At 35.1% G+C, this 10627-nt stretch overlaps 1 long non-coding RNA gene across 2 annotated transcripts; it reads left to right on the top strand.

Annotated features, from left to right (window-relative positions):
* Positions 1–8441: 8441 nt before the first annotated feature.
* Positions 8442–9004, top strand: LOC113331869. 2 transcript variants are annotated; one of them, XR_003351228.1, is made up of 4 exons: positions 8442–8497; positions 8604–8634; positions 8728–8798; positions 8911–9004. It is a non-coding gene; the product is annotated as an uncharacterized LOC113331869 (long non-coding RNA). The 2 variants fall into 2 exon arrangements; XR_003351229.1 differs by having other exon boundaries at positions 8445–8497; positions 8588–8634.
* Positions 9005–10627: the final 1623 nt, after the last annotated feature.

Genomic DNA, 10627 nt, shown 5'->3' with positions numbered 1-10627 from the left:
TGGGGATTAGTTTTGCCCAATGCTAGATGTCTCATATATATAGCCTTAAAATCAGGGTTTTGTCTTGGTTACAAAGCAATCCATATTCACCGTTAGATGAAAACCTGATTTAGATTCAAGCTAATATTTCTCAACCGTTAGATCGAAAACTTAACTTGTCAAACACACTTGGGTAGACGTTTACTGGGTTTGTGGAAACCATGGCCAAACGTGTACGTGTATGTTGGTTCAACATAGTAACCCAAAAGGTTAACCATATGAGCATTTCATATTAACCTAGTTCTTCTTCACCATAACTAGTTTAATTGACTCAAATGAACTAGTTAGCGAGTTGTTTAATTTCTATGAGATCTTATGTAACTACACAAGACACAATTGAAACAAAGATGATTCGATTCGATGAATCGGCTCATGAACTTTATAGCCACGGTTTGCATAAAACATTCCTTAGTAATTTAAGTTTCATGTTCAAAGCACATCTTTAGATCATAACCACTTAAGCTCACAAACAAGTTCGCGGACTTAAGGCAACCGGCAGAGTTTTCCAAACTCAGCAGAAAATCTCGGAAAAGAGACTTCCGCCAGTTCGCGGACTAGGTTCACGAACTAATCACGCAAACGAGTTTTTGGAAAATACCAGCAGAAATTCTCGGTAAGAGAACTTCCATCAGTTCGCGGACTGGGTTCGCGGACTTGGCAAAGCCAATTCCTCCGGTTTCTCTCAATCAACAAAGTTCGAAAACTTCGGATTAAGGAATACATGGTTATGTAATCTAAACTCTCATTCCAATCATTGATACATTCTCAGAGGACATTTTATAGCCGTTATTCACAGACCGTTTCACGTCAGAACAATTCTCAAAGTAATTGAAACTTTTCATGACTTTCGTCACTAGGTGAAGATAAACTTGATCAAAGTGAAACGCTTTACCAACACACGATTTCGATAAAAAGATAAGTAATGAATACTCAGCTCGAAATGTCAAATGTGTATGATCCAGTCTATATAGCATACGACTTTTTGTCTCATAAGAAGTAGGTGATAGAATAGAAAGACTTTTGAGTGATAGATAAGTTCAAGTCTCCACATACCTTTTTGTTGATGAAGTTCCACGGTTCCTTGAGTAGATCTTTGTCGTTGTATGATGAATCTCCATGAAGTCCTTGAGCTCAACTACACTTTTCTATCCTACTCCGAGACTTAGCTATGTAGACTAGAAATGAAGACTCATAGTTTTGATCACAAACATTGACAAACATGCTTGATATAACAACGCATGCGAGGTCGACCGAGCTATGCTCTAACACTGGGCCTCACACGTGGACCTACGTACGAGTTAGCAGTCCATCGGTAACAGGTGTACATAGGTGAGTGACTAAATCAGGGGGTAACACCTCGGCCAGTATCGGCACTGGCCTACACCCCGGGTGTACAAGTGACTAAATCGGTTAAACACTTCGGCCAGTAACTTGGCCTACACCTGGCGTACGCAGGTCTGGGGCTTAGCTCCGATACCATGTTAAAGTCTACGGGCATCCAACTCAAAACCAATTGACAATGAGTGGAGCGGCCCTTCCATATTATATTTTAAGTTAATTAAGCGGATTATAGCGATGTGGGACTATTGTCCTTTCATAGAATAGCATTAAGCCAAACCTGTAAAGGAATGTTATAACTTATAAGAGATGATCAAATGCTATACTGACCAAGTTTTTGTTAACATTACAAAAGTCGTTGCTAGTTTTAACATTCCTTATGCAAACATTTGATATAAGGAAGGAAGTCAGTCGATGAGAGTATATGTTTTCATTATATTATCCATGTTTAAAGTTCTCCAAATAAAAACTGGAAAAGAAATGTGATGTAAAGGCTTACCAAATCTTGGACTGAGAATTTTGTCTGTCTAACATTTCCCCTATCAATTAGCAGGAGTCTTTCTCCTCACAACTATTGTGCCGACATCCAAACCTTATAATTAAGTATCCTAAGTGGTTCAGGTGAAGCCTGAAAGGATGAAATCCTATATGAATATGAAAGAATCATTAAACGAATATAATCTTCTCCGGGCCAACCAATTTTAACATTTAATACAGATATCATCCGTGTGTTCCGAAAAAATCTTTGGTGCTTTGTCAATCATTTCAACCCTAGCCAAAGACAAATTTTATGTCCGTGATATTCTTGAAAGCTTCTTCTTGTGTATTCTGTACGTTTATATCCTTCAAAGGAGAGTTATTTACGTCTCCATTAATGTTCGTGTCTAGGAATAAAATCTTACCAGTACTGGTACGCGGAAGCCAACTGGGTAAAACAAAAAAACTCTTCCTCCCTCTTTGAAACCATCCAGAATCTAGTGTAAGAGCACGACTAGATTCTGGTCAAACATTTTGTCAATCCAGTTACGAGCAGTTTACAGAATCTTACCCTCAATATGCAAGAACGGCAGTATATATCCAAGATTATACTTCATTTTGAAGAATCTTTGTATACAAAATTCTTTCCAATAAAAATGAGTAAAATGGATTGACATATATATATGTCCCCTTACACTGGACCAAGTTCCCCAACATATCAGCAAAAGATTTGGACAACCTTCAACAATGTCATTCTATAAAAAATGCCAAGACAGCAAAGCACATTAATGAAGATTACACAGAAAAATATTTTCACGGGACGTTCTTAGATGATTTCGTGGTTTACCTTGCGATTCTTATAAGGATTCACTTGCGATTCTTGTAGCATATCCACAGAAGTAGGATTATATATCCTACATTAAGAGGTTAAATATTTCCTTTCTAAACGGGTCCGAACGGGTAATACCCGATGGGTACCCGCGGGTAACGGGTACCCGGTTATTCATTCTTTTATCCTCTTTTTAGCAAAATTACAAGTATTTTGCTAGTTTGGTTTTGATTTTTTTTTTCTCATTTTTCATTTTTTCTTACATTTAATCTTTATTTAGTACATTAATAAAGAAATAATACCAAATTTTTATAGAAATAAGTTTGATTCAAGCAAAAAAAAGAGAAAGACATCAAAATTTTGAACTTTTATGTGTGTTTTCTTAATACCCAACGGGTACCCGGAACCGATGGGTACCCGGGGTTTTAAACGCGTCCGGTTCTGGGTCCACTAATTTAGGAACCGGACCCGGAACCGCCAGTAACCGGACCCGACTTTTATAAATAGGGTCCGGGTCCGGATCCGGATCCATTGATACCCGGGAGGACCCGGACCCGTTGACAGCCCTAATTGGGGGTGTGAAAATGACCAGACTACCCTTATTAAAAATAAGTAAAGTTAATATTTCAGACTGTGAAAATGACCATATTACCCTTACTAGAAATTAATGCAATAAACATCATGGAGACTATAAAATGACCAAACTGCCCTTATCAAAAATAAGTCAAGTAAATATTATAGCATGTGAAAATGACAATTTTACCCTTGCTGGAAATAAGGTAATAAATGTTATGGAGACTGTGAAAATGACCAAACTACCCTTATCGGAAATAAGTAAAGTAAATATTACAAACTATGAAAATGACCAGACCACCGTTATCAGAATGAGTAATGTAAATATTACAGTATGCTAAAATGACCATTTTACCCTTAGGGGAAATAAGTGCAATAAATGTTATGGAGACTGTCAAAATGACCGAACTATCCTTATTGGAAATAACTGCAATAAATATCACACAGACGGTGAAAATGACCATACTACCCTTATTGGAAATTAGTCAAATAAATATTATGGAGACGGGGAAATGACCAGACTATCCTTATCGGAAATAAGTAAAGTAACTATTACAAACTATGAAAATGACCATATTACCCTTAATGGGAATTAGTGCAATACTGTGAAAATGACCAGACTACCCTTATTAAAAATAAGTAAAGTTAATATTTCAGACTGTAAAAATGACCATATTACCCTTACTAGAAATTATCGCAACAAATATTATGGAGACTATAAAAATGACTGAACTGCCCTTATCAAAAATAAGTAAAGTAAATATTATAGTCTGTAAAAATGACCATTTTACCTTAGTGGAAATAAGTGCAATAAATGTTATGAAGACTGTGAAAATGACTAGACAACCCTTGTCGGAAATACGTAAAGTAAATATTACAAACTGTGAAAATGACCATATTACCCTTAATGGAAATTAGTGTAATAAATATTATGGAGACTGTGAAAATGACTAGACTATCCTTATCATGAATAAGTAAAGTAAATATTACATATTATGAAAATGACCATATTACCCTTATTGGAAATTAGTGCAGTAAATATTACGGATACTGTGAAAATGACCATTTTACCCTTACAGCCGTAAGGATATAATGGTCATTTTCCAGTAAGGGTAAAATGGTCATTTGCACAGTCTATAATATTTAGTTAACTTATTTCCCATAAGGGTAGTCTGGTCATTTTCTTTGTCACCATGATATTTATTGCACTAATTTCTAGTAAGGGTAATTTGGTCATTTTCACTGTCAGTGATATTTACTTTACTTATGTCCGATAAGTGTAGTCTGGTCATTTTCACATTCTCCATAACATTAATTGCACTTATTTCCCCTAAGGGTAAAACGGTCATTTTCACAGACTGTAATATTTACTTTATTCATATCCGAAAAAGGTGGTCTGGTCATTTTCACAGTCTCCATAATATTTATTGCAGTTATTTCCAGTAAGGGTAGTAGGGTCATTTTCACTGTATATGATATTCACTTTACTTATTTCCGATAAGGATAGTCTGGTCATTTTGATAGTCTCCATAATATTTATTGCACTTATTTTCAGTAAGGGTAAAATAGTCATTTGCACAGTCTGTAATATTTATTTTACTTATTTTTGATAAGGGTAGTCTGGTCATTTTCACAGTCTCCAAAATATTTATTTGACTAATTTCTAATAAGGGTAGTATGGTCATTTTCACCGTCTGTGTGATATTTATTGCACTTATTTTCAATAAGAGTAATTTGGTCATTTTGACAGTCTCCATAACATTTATTGCACTTATTTCCCCTAAGGGTAAAATGGTCATTTTAGCAGACTGTAATATTTACTTTACTCATATCCGATAACGGTGGTCTGGTCATTTTCACAGTCTCCATAATATTTGTTGCACTTATTTCCAGTAAGGGTGGTATGGTCATTTTCTCTGTCTGTAATATTCACTTTACTTATTTCCGATAAGGATAGTCTGGTCATTTTGACAGTCTCCATAATATTTATTGTACTTATTTCTAGTAAGGGTAAAATAGTCATTTTCACAGTCTATAATATTTACTTTACTTATTTTTTTATAAGGGTAGTCTGGTCATTTTCACAGTCTCCATAATATTTATTTCACTAATTTCCAGTAAGGGTAGTATAGTCATTTTCACCGTCTGTGCGATATTTATTGCACTTATTTCCAATAAGGGTAGTATGGTTATTGTCACTATCTCAATGATATTTATTACACTAATTTCTAGTAAGGGTAATATGGTCATTTTCATTGTTCGTACTATTTACTTTACTTATTTCCGATAAGGGTAATATGGTCATTTCGTCTTCAGTTCATCCGAACGAGAAACTCAGGTCTAACTCTAGTAATCTGATATATTTCGTCTTCAGTTCATCCGAACGGGAAACTCAAGTCTAACTCTAGTAATCTTTGAACTTGTGATGTTCGAATCTGATATATTTCGTCTTCAGTTCATCAGAACGAGAAACTCAGGTCTAACTCTAGTAATCTGATATATTTTTTCTTCAGTTCATCCGAACGAGAAACTCAGATCTAACTCTAGCAATCTTTGAACCTGTGATCTTCCAATCTGATATATTTCGTCTTCAGTTCATCGGAACGAGAAACTTAGGTGTAACTCTAGTAATCTTTGAACCTGTGATGTTCAATTCTGATATATTTCGTCTCTAGTTCATCCGAACGAGAAACTCAGGTCTAACTCTAGTAATCTGATATATTTCGTCTTCAGTTCATCCGAACGAGAAACTCAGGTCTAACTCTAGCAATCTTTGAACTTGTGATGTTCAATTCTGATATATTTCGTTTCCAGTTCATCCGAACGAGAAACTTAGGTCTAAGTCTAGTAATCTTTGAACCGGTGATGTTCAATTCTGATATATTTCGTCTCCAGTTTATCCGAACGAGAAACATAGGTCTAACTCTATTAATCTTTGAACCTGTGATGTTCAATTCTGATATATTCCGTCTCCAGTTCATCCCAACGAGAAACTCAGATCTAACTCTAGTAATCTGATATTTTTCGTCTTCAGTTCATCCGAACGAGAAACTCAGGTCTAACTCTAGCAATATTTGAACATGTGATTTTCCAATCTGATATATTTCGTCTTCAGTTCATCTAAACGAGAAACTCAGGTCTAACTCTAGTAATCCGATATATTTCGTCTTCGGTTCATCCGAACGAGAAACTCAGGTCTAACTCTAGCAATCTTTGAACCTGTGATTTTCCAATCTGATATATTTCGTCTTCAGTTCATCCGAACGAGAAACTAAGGTCTAACTCTAGCAATCTTTGAACTTGTGATGTTTGAATCTGATATATTCGTCTTCAATTCATCCGAACGGGAAACTCAATTCTAACTCTAGCAATCTTTGAACATGTGATGTTCGAATCTGATATATTTCGTCTCCAGTTCATCCGAACGAGAAAATCAAGTCTAACTCTAGCAATATTTGAACCTGTGATGTTCGAATCTGATATATTTCGTCTCCAGTTCATCCGAACGAGAAGCTCATGTCTGACTCTAGCAATCTTTGAACCTGTGATGTTCGAATCTGATATATTTCGTCTCCAGTTCATCCGAACGAGAAACTCTGGTCTGACTCTAGTAATCTTTGAACCTGTGATGTTCCATTCTGATGTATTACGTCTCTAGTTCATCCGAACGAGAAACTCAGGTCTAACTCTAGTAATATGATATATTTCGTCTTCAGTTCATCCGAACGAGAAACTCAAGTCTAACTCTAGCAATCTTTGAACCTGTGATTTTCCAATCTGATATATTTCGTTTTCAGTTCATTTGAACGAGAAACTCAGGTCTAACTCTAGTAATCTGATATATTTCGTCTTCAGTTCATCCGAACGAGAAACTTAGGTCTAACTCTAGCAATCTTTGAACCTATGATTTTCCAATCTGATATATTTCGTCTTCAGTTCATCTGAACGAGAAACTCAGGTCTAACACTAGTAATCCGATATATTTCGTCTTCAGTTCATCCGAACGATAAACTCAAGTCTAACTGTAGCAATCTTTGAATCTGTGATTTTCCAATCTGATATATTTCGTCTTCAGTTCATCCGAATGAGAAACTAAGGTCTAACTCTAACAATTTTTGAACCTGTGATGTTTGAATCTGATGTATTCATCTTCAATTCATCCGAACGGGAAACTCAGGTCTAACTCTAGCAATATTTGAACCTGTGATGTTCGAATATGATATATTTCATCTCCAGTTCATCCGAACGAGAAACTCAGGTCTAACTCTAGCAATCTTAGAACCTGTGATTTTCCAATCTGATATATTTCGTCTTCAGTTCATCCGAACGAGAAACTCAGGTCTAATGATTTCTAAATATATTTTTGTATATTTCGGAACTCGTGTTTGTCTTAATGATTTCCAAATATATTTTTCATTCTTACTACTCATTTCTTATACTTCCCAAAGCTTTAAACGATCTCACATGGTGCTCCACTTATTATTGAAACCAGAGAACTGTTCATAAATTTTGCTTTTGACACATGGCCAGAAGCTAACCATCAGATATTCTTGGACCAATTACATCGGTGTTATAGGGAATTATCGTGTGGCTATACCACACAATAACTGAGTTAAGGTACTTGTGCGAAATGCACAAATAAGAAATCACGTGCCTACATCTCCTTGATTAGTTACTCGCGGTAGGTTTTATTATATTCCACATATCTCTAGAAGAAAGAGAATATCAATCAACCTTATCTTTTTTTCATTATCCTCTCCTCTGCATCTCACCCTCTCACCTCCCTTTCCTCTCGTTTCTTCGTCCCTGATCACTTTATTGATGAGGTTTTATTTAGTGACTTCGGTGCGTTTATGAGTGGATCTGGTAATTGGTTTTGTCATCAGAGAGTATCTCGATTTTCCGTTCGATTCTCCCATCAAAATAAATTTCTTCTCTATATATCTCTTCTGAGGATCTCTTCTGAGGTTTGATGGATCTTCTCATATTTGTTGAGAAAACAAATCAAGGATTCGCAATTTTTATGTTTCTTCATTTGATTTCATGGAGTTTAAATCATGGGTTTGGTTTTAATTTAAGTTTTATGATCTCAGTTTTGAGTTAGGTTATGATATTTGTGTTTGTCTTAACAGTATTTCATCATTCAGATCTGAAATTTGTGGGATTTATAATGATTTTGGTTTGTGATTTTTCAGATATTGAGTAGATTAGTCGAAAGCTGAGAAGCAGGAACAATTAGAGGTTTATTTCTTTGATTGCATAAGTCTGTCTAATTTATTTGTATTTGGTCTCTGAAATGTTTGTTTTTTGTTTTTTTTTTGGGTGATCCAGCTCTTGGAATCGGCAGTAAATGCTGCTAATGACTCTTGGGTTTTGAGGTGATATGGTACATTTGACTAATTAGCGTTTTATTTTCTCAAAATCTATGCTACCAGATCATGTTAAGATAACTGTGATTGAATTCCATTCAGGGTTCTGGTGATGATGGTGTGGTGGTGCTGATGAGAAAAAAGAGTAATCTGTTTTAGTTGAAAGATCTGAGGTGAGGTTAGTTTAATAAGTGGGTTTTATTTTTCTGGGTTTTAGTTTTCAATTGAAAATTTGGTTTTTTTTTGTTGATTGGTTTAATTGTGTGTTAGTTTTCTCTTCTGCAGTTTGGCCTCGTACTTTAAGGAAATTGAGGTGTGGAAACAAAAGACAATCTTGAACAGAAGACCAACATAATTGCACATTAAGTAGAGAAAAAGCCTGAAAGTACAGAAAAAATGGTAAAATTCTTATTGCATTCTTTATTTACTTCAGTAATGGTAGGGCTGTGATGTTGGTGTTGCATGATAATCTTGCAGGCTGTGGTTTAGTCTTGGGAGTTGTTGGTTTTAACTTGATTAGGTTATTTGTTTTAAGAAAGAAGTTGCATTGCTAATTATATTTTTTTTGGCAGGTCATCCTTGGATTTCAGAACTACAATGATATAACAGTACCTACTGATATTCTAATATTAGGCTCATGAAATCCTGTATGCGCTCATCATATCTATATAAAGTTACATTAAGAGTGAGTACTTTAATATTCTCAAAATTTGCTTTATTATTGATCATGTCTCATAATTTGGTTTGTCCACTACCCTTGCTTTTCTGGCATTGTCCAAGAAATTGACTGTAGATGAACTCTGAAGGAGTAGTTTGCACTGTTAGAACATAACTTTGGGGAATATCTGGACGGTAAGTTGAAGAAAGAAAGAACAGATGGAGCACTTATTTGGTTTATGATTACCGGGTCTCCTTTGAAAGATAACACCAATCATTATTGTCCAGCTGGATTGTAAATATGCATATGTTAACTAACGTCTCGTGCTTCTGTAATTTGAATCAGGTGTGAATGAAACAGGACATGATGTTGCACCATAGATGTTACTAAGTAAGTTTGTTTTATTTCACTTCGTATTTGTGTGCTTACAAGGTGACCAAAATGCCTAGAGTGGTTTAGTGCAATGATATGCTAATAGCGCACTCTTGCAGTGGCATGCTGTGGCTTAGTGCAATGGATCTGCTGTTGTGTGTCTGTAAGAGAGTATGTAAGAGGAGTAGAGCATTAACATGTGTCTGCAGTTAACCATTATTATTGCTTATGTTCTGCAATTCTCTTTTGCTCATGTAATTCTTCATGATTTTCCCTATTTCCTATCCCCACTTTTCCTATTTCCCATCCCTTTCACAATTTTGAAAGTCAATTTATTTTTCAATCCTAGTTTTTCCTATGTACTATCTATAAAAGTCAAATTGATTATGACTATTATATTTGTCTTCTTCTTCATTAATCTCTCTTTGTTACTAAAAAAAGACAACGAAAACTACCGAGATATAAATCCCGGAAGACTCTGTTATTGAAAATTTAGGATAAAATATCTCAACCCTAGATGAATCGAATATCTATGAAGATTACGTTAATTATATTCATCTGTTGAATAAGGTTCAGTGGTTATTAATCAATTTAATTAATCATTAAATTTCCAAACTATCCCACAACCCTCCTGTTATAAATGAATGATCAACCAAATTATTATGCATTTTTCGATCGTGAAAAACTAATTTGGATCCCCAACATGAATCTCTAACCTATATATGTTCTATTGTGTTAATCCTCTTAGTAAAAAGCATAGATTACTAACTTAAAGCCAACATGTTACAATCATTACTGATGGTGCGGCCAACGAACACAAATGTGCAGGTATCAGAGGAGTCTTGTGGAGAGATGAGGCACTCATAGTTTGCTGTCTTAAAATCCACAAAAATTGTATTCGCCGTAATATCTCCACGGTGATGCATATTTCAGTAACTTTGTTTATTTATTTATTATTGACTTATAAAAGAA

Source organism: Papaver somniferum, chromosome 1 (assembly GCF_003573695.1).
Source record: "Papaver somniferum cultivar HN1 chromosome 1, ASM357369v1, whole genome shotgun sequence".
In the NCBI taxonomy this organism is placed as follows: Eukaryota; Viridiplantae; Streptophyta; class Magnoliopsida; order Ranunculales; family Papaveraceae; genus Papaver; species Papaver somniferum.
The sequence above is the reverse complement of the archived record's forward strand: the minus strand, read 5'-3'. Positions and strand labels throughout refer to the sequence as shown.